Below are 9,389 nucleotides of genomic sequence, written 5' to 3' on the forward strand. Positions count from 1 at the left end.
ACTTGGAGGACTGTCAGAATGCCAGGAACTCGCTATTTTGTTTTCTTCCCTAAATCCTTTTTGTATTGACATCCTTACACACACACACACACACACACACACACACACACACACACACACACACACACACACACACACACACACATGTGTTCTCCTCAGACAGAGGAGCTGTAAGGTACTTAGTGTTAGAATTGACACCTCGTAAACCATCATCTAAAAATAATGTCAGAATGTCAAAACAAATTAAAATTATGAATATCGTGGAGCATAAGTAATTATGTTGAAAGTTACCTTTTTTTTTTACACAAAGTGAGCACTAAATAATTTTTTTTCTGTTGATTCTCTGATACAACAGTCTTGAATTTTATACTGCTGCCTATTGATGTGGATGCAAATGTTTTTGGTAAAAAAGGAAATAAATTGATGTTCACTTGTTTTTGGAAGAGTCCTTTTTTATTTTTATTTTTATTTTTATTTTTATTTTATTTTTACTTTTGCAATCCTGACATCTAGTGGTAGTAAAGCAACACTACACTTTTGGCAGGTAACAATCTCAACTAAACAATTTGATTCTGTAATAATTCCCCATTAATAATAATAATAACAATAATAATAATTCTTCCAAATATTGTAATTATTCATGGTTTCATATATATATATATATATATATATATATATATATGTACGTATGTATGTGTGTGTGTGTGTGTGTGTGTGTGTGTGTGTGTGTGTGATTTTATATGATTTTCCCCCCCACAGACTACCAACAGTAACAACAATAATAAACAACTTGAAATGATTAAGGTATTATGCAACTGTAGTACATTTGAGTTTTATATTCACAAATACATTGTTTTTCTCTCTCTCTCTCTCTCTCTCTCTCTCTGTTTATATATATATATATATATATATACACACACACACACAATATGATTGTTAATATCTCAGGCATCAGGCATGTTACTTAATGACTGGATTTTAATGATCTACGGACAACTACAACTGTAGTTACAGTTTTCAAAATATCTTTATAAACATTATTTTATAGAGGTTGTTATACATATATTTTACACTAGGTGTCAGCAGACTCACAAAACTTTTTTTGTTTAAACATTGTGTTTAGTCTAATGGGCAAAGATGTCTCACCATAATAATAATAATTTAAAAATGTCACATTTTAATTGAAATGAATACATGTCACAACTGAGTTTTTAAAATCATAATTACAATCTTCAGACCCTCAACTAATATAAAGTAATTTTTAGTAATATTATACAATATATAAACTAATACTAGTTCTATATATAAAAAAATAAAAATATAAAAATGTTACAAATATTCGTTTAAATATATAAACGCGTAAGCAGTTTTTATTTAGTACATTATTTTTTGCTTTTTTCTTTTTTTTTTTTCTTTTTTTTTGCTATACATGGAGTGGCTTTACATACAGTGTTGTGAAGTGACTTTATGAACTGGCGTCTCCGTGCTTCTGCTTCTCTGTGTGGGAGGAGTTCACACAGATTTGTATTCCTCATGCACACTCACAGACAGCAGCAGCAGCACTTCAGAGTGAGGCAGAGCCCAGCGGGGAAAACCTCCATTTACTCTCACTGTCGGCTTGTTTTTATCACCACTGAGGAAACGCCTCGCTCCCTGACCTTACTGTCTCGGATTTATGCTGCGTGGGGAAGAAATCTGATCAGGCTCTTCATAATCATACAGAGGAGATAAACGGAGGTCTGCGGACTGCAGTACAACATATCATCTGAAAACAGGAGGAGAACCCAACACCCTTCCCAGACCGACCATGCATACCTGCCTGTGTTGATGTGTAATTGAGATTGAGGATGCTTTTATGCATTTGCATGGATAAGCATGGACCATTGACACGTTGAGGTGCATCTTCTGTGCATGTTTCATGGATCATTTTACAGGATCATAACCTATTGGTTTTTCCTTCAATCTCAAAGTCATCAGGTTTGGAAGCTATATAACCAATGAATTGGGAGCCTGAAAGCCTCAAGCTGGTCTTCAGATGCTTGTAGAGGCAAAGATAGGCGAGGTTGCTATGTGATTTATTGATTGTTACACATTCATCATAAGATGGGGAACGGTTTCTCCAACATTGCAGCATTCCAGTCCCTGCACATTGTGATGCTCGGATTGGATTCGGCCGGTAAAACCACTGTACTGTATCGGTTAAAGTTCAACGAATTCGTCAACACCGTTCCCACCATTGGCTTCAACACTGAGAAGATCAAACTCAGCAATGGCACTGCCAAAGGCATCAGCTGTCACTTCTGGGATGTGTGGCGGGCAAGAGAAGTTTAAGACCCTTTGTGGAAATCCTACAGCCGCTGCACGGACGGTATTATTTACGTGGTGGACTCCGTCGATGTCGACCGACTTGAGGAAGCCAAGACGGAACTGCATAAAGTCACCAAATTCGCGGAGAACCAAGGAACTCCTCTGCTGGTGATCGCAAACAAGCAGGACCTTCCCAAATCCCTGACGGTCACCGAGATCGAGAAGCACCTGGCGCTCCATGAACTGAGTCCTTCCACTACGTACCACGTCCAACCGGCTTGCGCCATCATTGGTGAGGGGCTCCACGAAGGAATGGACAAACTATATGAAATGATCGTCAAACGAAGGAAATCTCTTAAACAGAAGAAGAAACGATAGACAACTGCAGACTTGTAGAGACATTTAAAGGGATAGTTCACCCAAAAATAACAACTTAATCATCATTTACTCACCCTAATGTTGTTTCAAACCTTTATGACTTACTTTTTTCTGTATTTGTCCATACAATGAAAGTCAATGGGGTCCAAAACGAACATTTGGACCCCACTGACTTTCATTGTATGAACAAAAGAAACAGACATTTTTTAAAATATCTCCTTTTTTTGTGTATAGTAGAAGAAATTATGTTGTACAGGTTTGGGTTTACGTGAAGGTGGAGAAATGATGACAGAATTGTCATTTTTGGATAAACTAAGTGTTGCCATTAAAGACATGACGGGTTTTGCCTTGGTGTGCAGGATTTGGTAACTTTCATTAATATCATTTTGCTCAGCAGATCTTTAGTTAATGTACATTCATAGTTTCTGAAAACATTTATATAGTTTTGCATAAATAATCATATTTGACTCTACATGAACTCTTGATCTGTTAAAGGTGATAGCTTAAATACAAAGACTAAAATAAAGGATAAAGAGTTAAATAAAATAATAGAGAATAAAACATTTGTTTTTTTGCAACATAGGAACTTTGCCTCAATCAATGGCATGAGTTTGGGTGCAGGGCTCTCTGTTTGTCCAACTAATGGCAGACAATTTTGGGGAAACCTGTTTGAAAAACAGTCATTGTTTTTGCGATTCGGTTTTGGTGCTGATTGTTGCGCAGAAATTACACACTTTAAGAATGTTTCTTATTGAATATTTTTGTTGAAAGTTACTTTTAATGTGTTACTGAAGATTACACAAAAAAATACAAGTGAAATAGTAAATAATATGCTTAAAAAAAAACTTAAAATAGCAAGAAAATATAGAACTAGTCAATAATTTTTAAAATGCATTAATACGAGAGAAAAAAAAAATGGGCTGGACCCATGTTCGCTGCTTGAAATTAACTCTATAAATATCAATAATAATCGCTAGCCTGTGCTTTGAAGAAACCCTATACAAAGACTACTTTTGGCTATGACATCATTTCTTAAACTGAATGCCCACATGCACCTTTATGTAAATCTAAACGATTCAAATGATAATTTTGTACATTTATTATGCTCTTATTGCATAACTAGCAGCACATTTAACCATATAACCATATGTTTTGTTTTCCTTTTTTTTTATTCTTTCTGTTTTTTATTTTTAAAATTCGTTGCCCCTACAGGCCTTGACCAGAGACCTATGAAAGCTTTTTTTTCTCAAATTTTTTTTTCTCTGAAAAAAAAACAAAAACAAAAGATTTGCGAGATAGAACTCACAGATATGAACTCAGAATTCTGATGTGAGATATAAACTCACAAAAGTCTGAGTTTGTTTCTCGCAATCCAAGGTTTTTGTTTGTTTTGTTTTTTTCTCAGAATTGCGAGAATTCCATGGCTGAACTGGGCTCCCATAATGACCAGATACATTTCTTTTGCTTAAATGCTACTTTGAACTACAATCAGAGTTTGTTGTATTATGAAACCATGTAGTGAATGAAGACTTGTTTATGCACATGATGCCAAAAATATTCAAAATAAATTATACTCAAATATACATAACTTGTATTCTGTTGGTGTGCAACCTGACCTAAACACTTCAGAAAAGTCTGCATTCAGCATTATCACAGGCGGCGCGAGCCTGTTTTCCTGTAATTACAGTTGCAGTTTGGGTACAACACAGCCATCTCCCATAATTCCCTGAGCTGTCAGATCTACATGATTTCACAGCGCTGGACGACGCGCAAATCCCTTTGATTTAGCTCCAGGCTGGCCGATGCCCGCACGTGCTTGCGTTTGAGTAGCGTGGCACACTCTCGGGACCGGGATAATAACCTTTTAGTGCCTCACGAGAGATTGAAAATGGATATTAATAGGAGAATTCACCCATTGTGTAATTAGAATAAGCCACAGTGGGCCGGAAAAATCCCTCTGATGGTGGAGTGACTGCATGGGGCGTAGACACACACAACACCTGCTGGGTGGGGATAAACACAGATGTATATACACATGGCAACATAGTGTGGTTTTTTTTAAATAAAATGTACTTTTACCAGGCTGTACTGTGGTTTTTATGATGAGAATTAGCTTTATTTTTAAAAGTTTTAAGAAAAGGTTTGCATGCAAGATCTGTCACGCTACATTGCTGCTTTAAGAAATCACTTTTAGTCGTAGAGAGGCCTGCTGTGTCATTTGACAAAAAGGAACAGGCAAAAGATTCACAGAAATATACAAAACACTAAGATTTTTAAAAATATTTTTGAAAGAAGTCCTTATGGTTATCAAGGCTGCATTTATTTGGTCAAAAATACAATACATACAGTAATATTTTAAAGTATTATTACAATTTAAAAGAACTCTTTTCTATTTGAATATATTTTAAAATGTAAATTTCTGTAATTTGGCGCTCGATTATTAATAATGATTTTTTATAGAACAGTTTTTACTGCTTAATATTTTTGTGGAAACAGTGATACTAAATATATACAGTTATAATCAGAATTTAAAATAATTGTTTTTTATTTTAATATTTTTAAAAATGTTTAATTATTTCCTGTAATTTGGTGCTCAATTATTAATAATGGGTTCTTATAAACCCTTTTTTACTGAACTGCTTAAAATTTTTTTTTTTTTTTTTTTTTGTGGAAACCTTGATAAATTTTATTTTTATATATTTATTTGTTTATTTTATGTTTATTTGTTTTGTATAACGTTATTAATACATGTTATAAATGTCCTAATGTCTTTACCGTCACTTTCGATCAATTTAATGCACAATTGCAGAATAAAAGTATTACTTATTTTAAAATGGTAGAATATTATGGTTTTTAATTTTAATAATATTTTATTTTTAATAATGTTCTTAATTTTAATATTAACATGGTTTTTAATTTTTAATCGTAATAATACTTCACAATATTACCAGTAATGCGTTGTACTGTATTTTTTGATCATATAATGCAGCCCTTGATGAAATAAGTGACTTATTTCAGCGAAACACACTAAAAAAAAATAATAAAAACATTTAATTATTGGAAAAAATCTGAAAGATATGAAAAATAAAAATGAATACATAACAGTACATGAACTTTTAACAAAAAATATTTTTTACAAATGTATGAAACCAACCTCAATACAAGATGATCATGAACTAGACTTAAAATAATTTCTCCTTTTTATCATCCCAGACATCCTCATTTGTCATTGACCCCAAAAACCAATATAGCTAAAAATCTGCTGCTATATCTGTACTGCTTCCTCTTACATCTCTTTCACAATCACAGTAAGTGTGTGTCATTATTTCAGCCACATTAATTACCCGTCATCTAAATGAACCCATGGCCTTGGGTGTGAAATTCTGTAAAGACTGGAAAGGTACAGTACATCACAGGATGAAAGACTGGCTCTGAATAATCCAGAAACCCACCGAGGCGATGGGAAAGATGATAGATAATTCATCTCATCGTCCACCTTTTCTAAAAACCCATGCTGCTGGGGAATGACAGGCTTTTTTTTGGAGCAGGTAATGGGGTCCTATAAATAGAGCTTAATAATTAATGTGCACCCACTGGAAATCCCTACGTAAGGCCAGAAAAATGGGACGCTCAGCGCCAATTGAACGAATAGTGTTGGACAGTCAAATGTGTTCCAATGCATGCATATTTTTTTTTTTTCCAATGAACTTACAGTGAATTGGTCATATTTGATGTTTTAAGGCAGGGATTACTCATAATTTTATTTATGGAAATGCAGATAAGGAAATATACGTCTCTGTTTTTAGAAAAACTATCTGATGTCATCAGTAAACAACACGTAAACAAGACTCATGTCAAGACTGCTACCAGCAACTGAAAGAGAAATACAAAAATAAACAATGATAGGCTATATTTTGCTAATTTTTTACCATGTTAACCATAGCCCCCAGTACCTACTATTAAAGTAAAACCATAATTAATGAATATGGGATCTCCTGACATTTTATGTACATTTATATGGGACATTATTTGTTTGCACTGATTAAGGTTTTTAATGAATGCTGAATAAATATGTGGCTTTCGTGACTGCAAATGCAATAATAAAAATTAAAATAAAAAATGTTAAAATAATAAATAAAAAAAGATATCTATAAAAAGTAATGCAATTAAGATCACGATTAATTGATCAAATAAAATAAACAAAATTAAAATGTAATGTAAATAAATAGAATTAAAATGTATGACTTTCAGTCATGTCTGCTAGTGTAATGCAATAAACAAAATGAGTCAAATAAAATAAATAACAAAATAATAAATTAAATAAAATGATTAAATGTAATTCAATAACAAATAAAATTAAAATGAATAAAACATAAGTAATATAAAAAAAAATATATTTTAAATTAACAATAAAAGTATTTATATACAGTTATGTTGTATTATTCTGTGTTAAATTTTGACATGCCAAACAGATGGAAAAACATACAGTTTCCCTCAACAACTACTATGATATAAAAAATATATATTTCATTATTCCCCACTTTATTTAATTATATACTACACGTTAATATATACAATCACATTGTTGAGTTGAAGGATTTATTGCTATTTGAACTCTCTTTCCATACAAACAAGTTATTAAAATGCCATTTGTTACTGTAAACATGCAGCCGATGTTATGTCCGTAATGAGTTGTTTGAGTAATTGCATGCAAATTGTATGTTTTCTTGAACCAGAGAAGATCCTATTTTGAACTGCTAAAAGTGAAACTCAAAATGGCCATGAAGGAGCAGGGGAAATGGTTTCTGTGTGTTTGAGAGAGAAAAAGGAATATCTATTTGGGTCATATTGAAGGATTTGTCTATTATTAAACCCTATTTCCCGTACGCCTCTATCCCGGTTTTCTGGGTGAATCCATTAAGCTTTCAAAACACACCTGGAGAAGCAACTTTTCAGTCTTTGTGACTGAAATATTTGGAAGTTTGTTACTCGTCGTGACATGCCTGCGTGTGATTCCTTTCTTTTTGTATGATACTTGTTTTTACTGCTCTTTGCCTTCCACTTTTAATCTCTTTCTATCTCCTCCAAGCGTTGTCTTTCTCTGTCTGCTCACCCACTTTTAGACTCGTAATTCTGCAGCTAAATAGATTGAAATAAATGGAGTCGTCTACGGTAGCAGAACAGATGCACTCAGAAACGGGGTAAAACCCTCTAGAGAGAGAGGAATGTATTTATGCATTTACTGTCTCGCTCACACATACTACAGCGGGTCACTTGAGAAAACTGATGTGGTTCACTGGTCAAATGAACTCAAATGGGGCCTGGTATTAGAAATGACTCAATCCATGAATACAGTACCTTGTTGATCTCCAAATCAACAAGATACTGTATAAATTATTACTTTTTTTTTTTCTGGTTGCTGATGCTTTTTGAAATTGTAAATGAAACAAAAGTTGAGTACATTTCATTAGAAAATACTACTTAAATTTTTGTATTTCAAAATGTTTACATTGAATTCAATGTGTTACTTGATGTTTCTTTGTAATTGTTTGTGAAATTTACTAACAATTTCATGATTGAAAATTGTTTCTACTATTTAGAAAAAAAAACAACAACAACCGTTGAACATACAAAAATAATGCAACACCTGATATTAATGTTGACCTTATATTTTTAAGGAATAGATCACAATTAAAAAAATAAATATTAGCATTATTTACTCACTGAGTTTTTAAAACTATATTTTATTTTACATTATTTTTATACAATGAAATATTTTCTATTTTCTATAATTTTTAATACTATATAACAGATTATATACATTTATATTACACACATATCTACATCAGTATGTGGGAAGATTTGCATAACACCGCCCAGATGTTCACGCAAAGAAAACACCGCCCAGATGTTCACGCAAAGAAAGAAGGTGTACCTTTTATTCTCGTTGTAGTATTGTTGTAGCTGCTGCCGCCATGTCGTATAGACGCTGTGTGTTTGGTTGTGAAAGCAATACTACTTTGTTTGGCCTTCCAAAAGAGGACGATATCCACTTCGTCATGCCTGGAGCTGATCCGTGCTGGTTGCTGAGGAAATACATCAGCTTTGCACTGTGGATCGCAGAATGGGCTTTCACTGTGGATGAAGCGGAGTCCAGCCTGGGGTCGTCACATGTGGTTGCTGCAAGACCAAGGTACGCTCCTTCGTAGAATCCACATCAAGCCGCCCGCCTCTGCTCACTCAAGCCGGTCACGGTTCACTCTAGACTGCAGCTCACTCTAGGCCTCCAGCCTCTGTTCACTCAAGGCCCATATGACCCATTTAAAAAATAATAATTAGATGGGGGATTTTGTTTTTATAACCTGTCATCAGAAATCATACAAAAATAATATATAAAATAATACTAAATAATGATAATAATAATTTTTTATCATTAATTACTCACCAGAATGTGAGTTTTCAAATGTGTATTTTATTTTCTATTATGTTTATACAATAAAATATATTTTATATAATATTTAATAATATACATCATAGATAAAATGATATACATTGCATAATTATATTTTAAAATAGATTTAAAATAGTAATGTATATATACAGTATATGTAAATAAATAGCATAAAATGTTTAAAAACAATAATTGGACGGGGGAGTTTTCATAATCTTTCATCAAAATATACTAACTTTCGAAAACTCCTTTT

General features: G+C 33.0%; 1 pseudogene; it reads left to right on the plus strand.

Moving 5' to 3' along the window:
• Positions 1-1,597: 1,597 nt before the first annotated feature.
• On the plus strand, positions 1,598-3,120 carry LOC109075017 (annotated as a pseudogene).
• Positions 3,121-9,389: the final 6,269 nt, after the last annotated feature.

This window comes from Cyprinus carpio, chromosome B22 (assembly GCF_018340385.1).
Source record: "Cyprinus carpio isolate SPL01 chromosome B22, ASM1834038v1, whole genome shotgun sequence".
Lineage (NCBI taxonomy): Eukaryota > Metazoa > Chordata > Actinopteri > Cypriniformes > Cyprinidae > Cyprinus > Cyprinus carpio.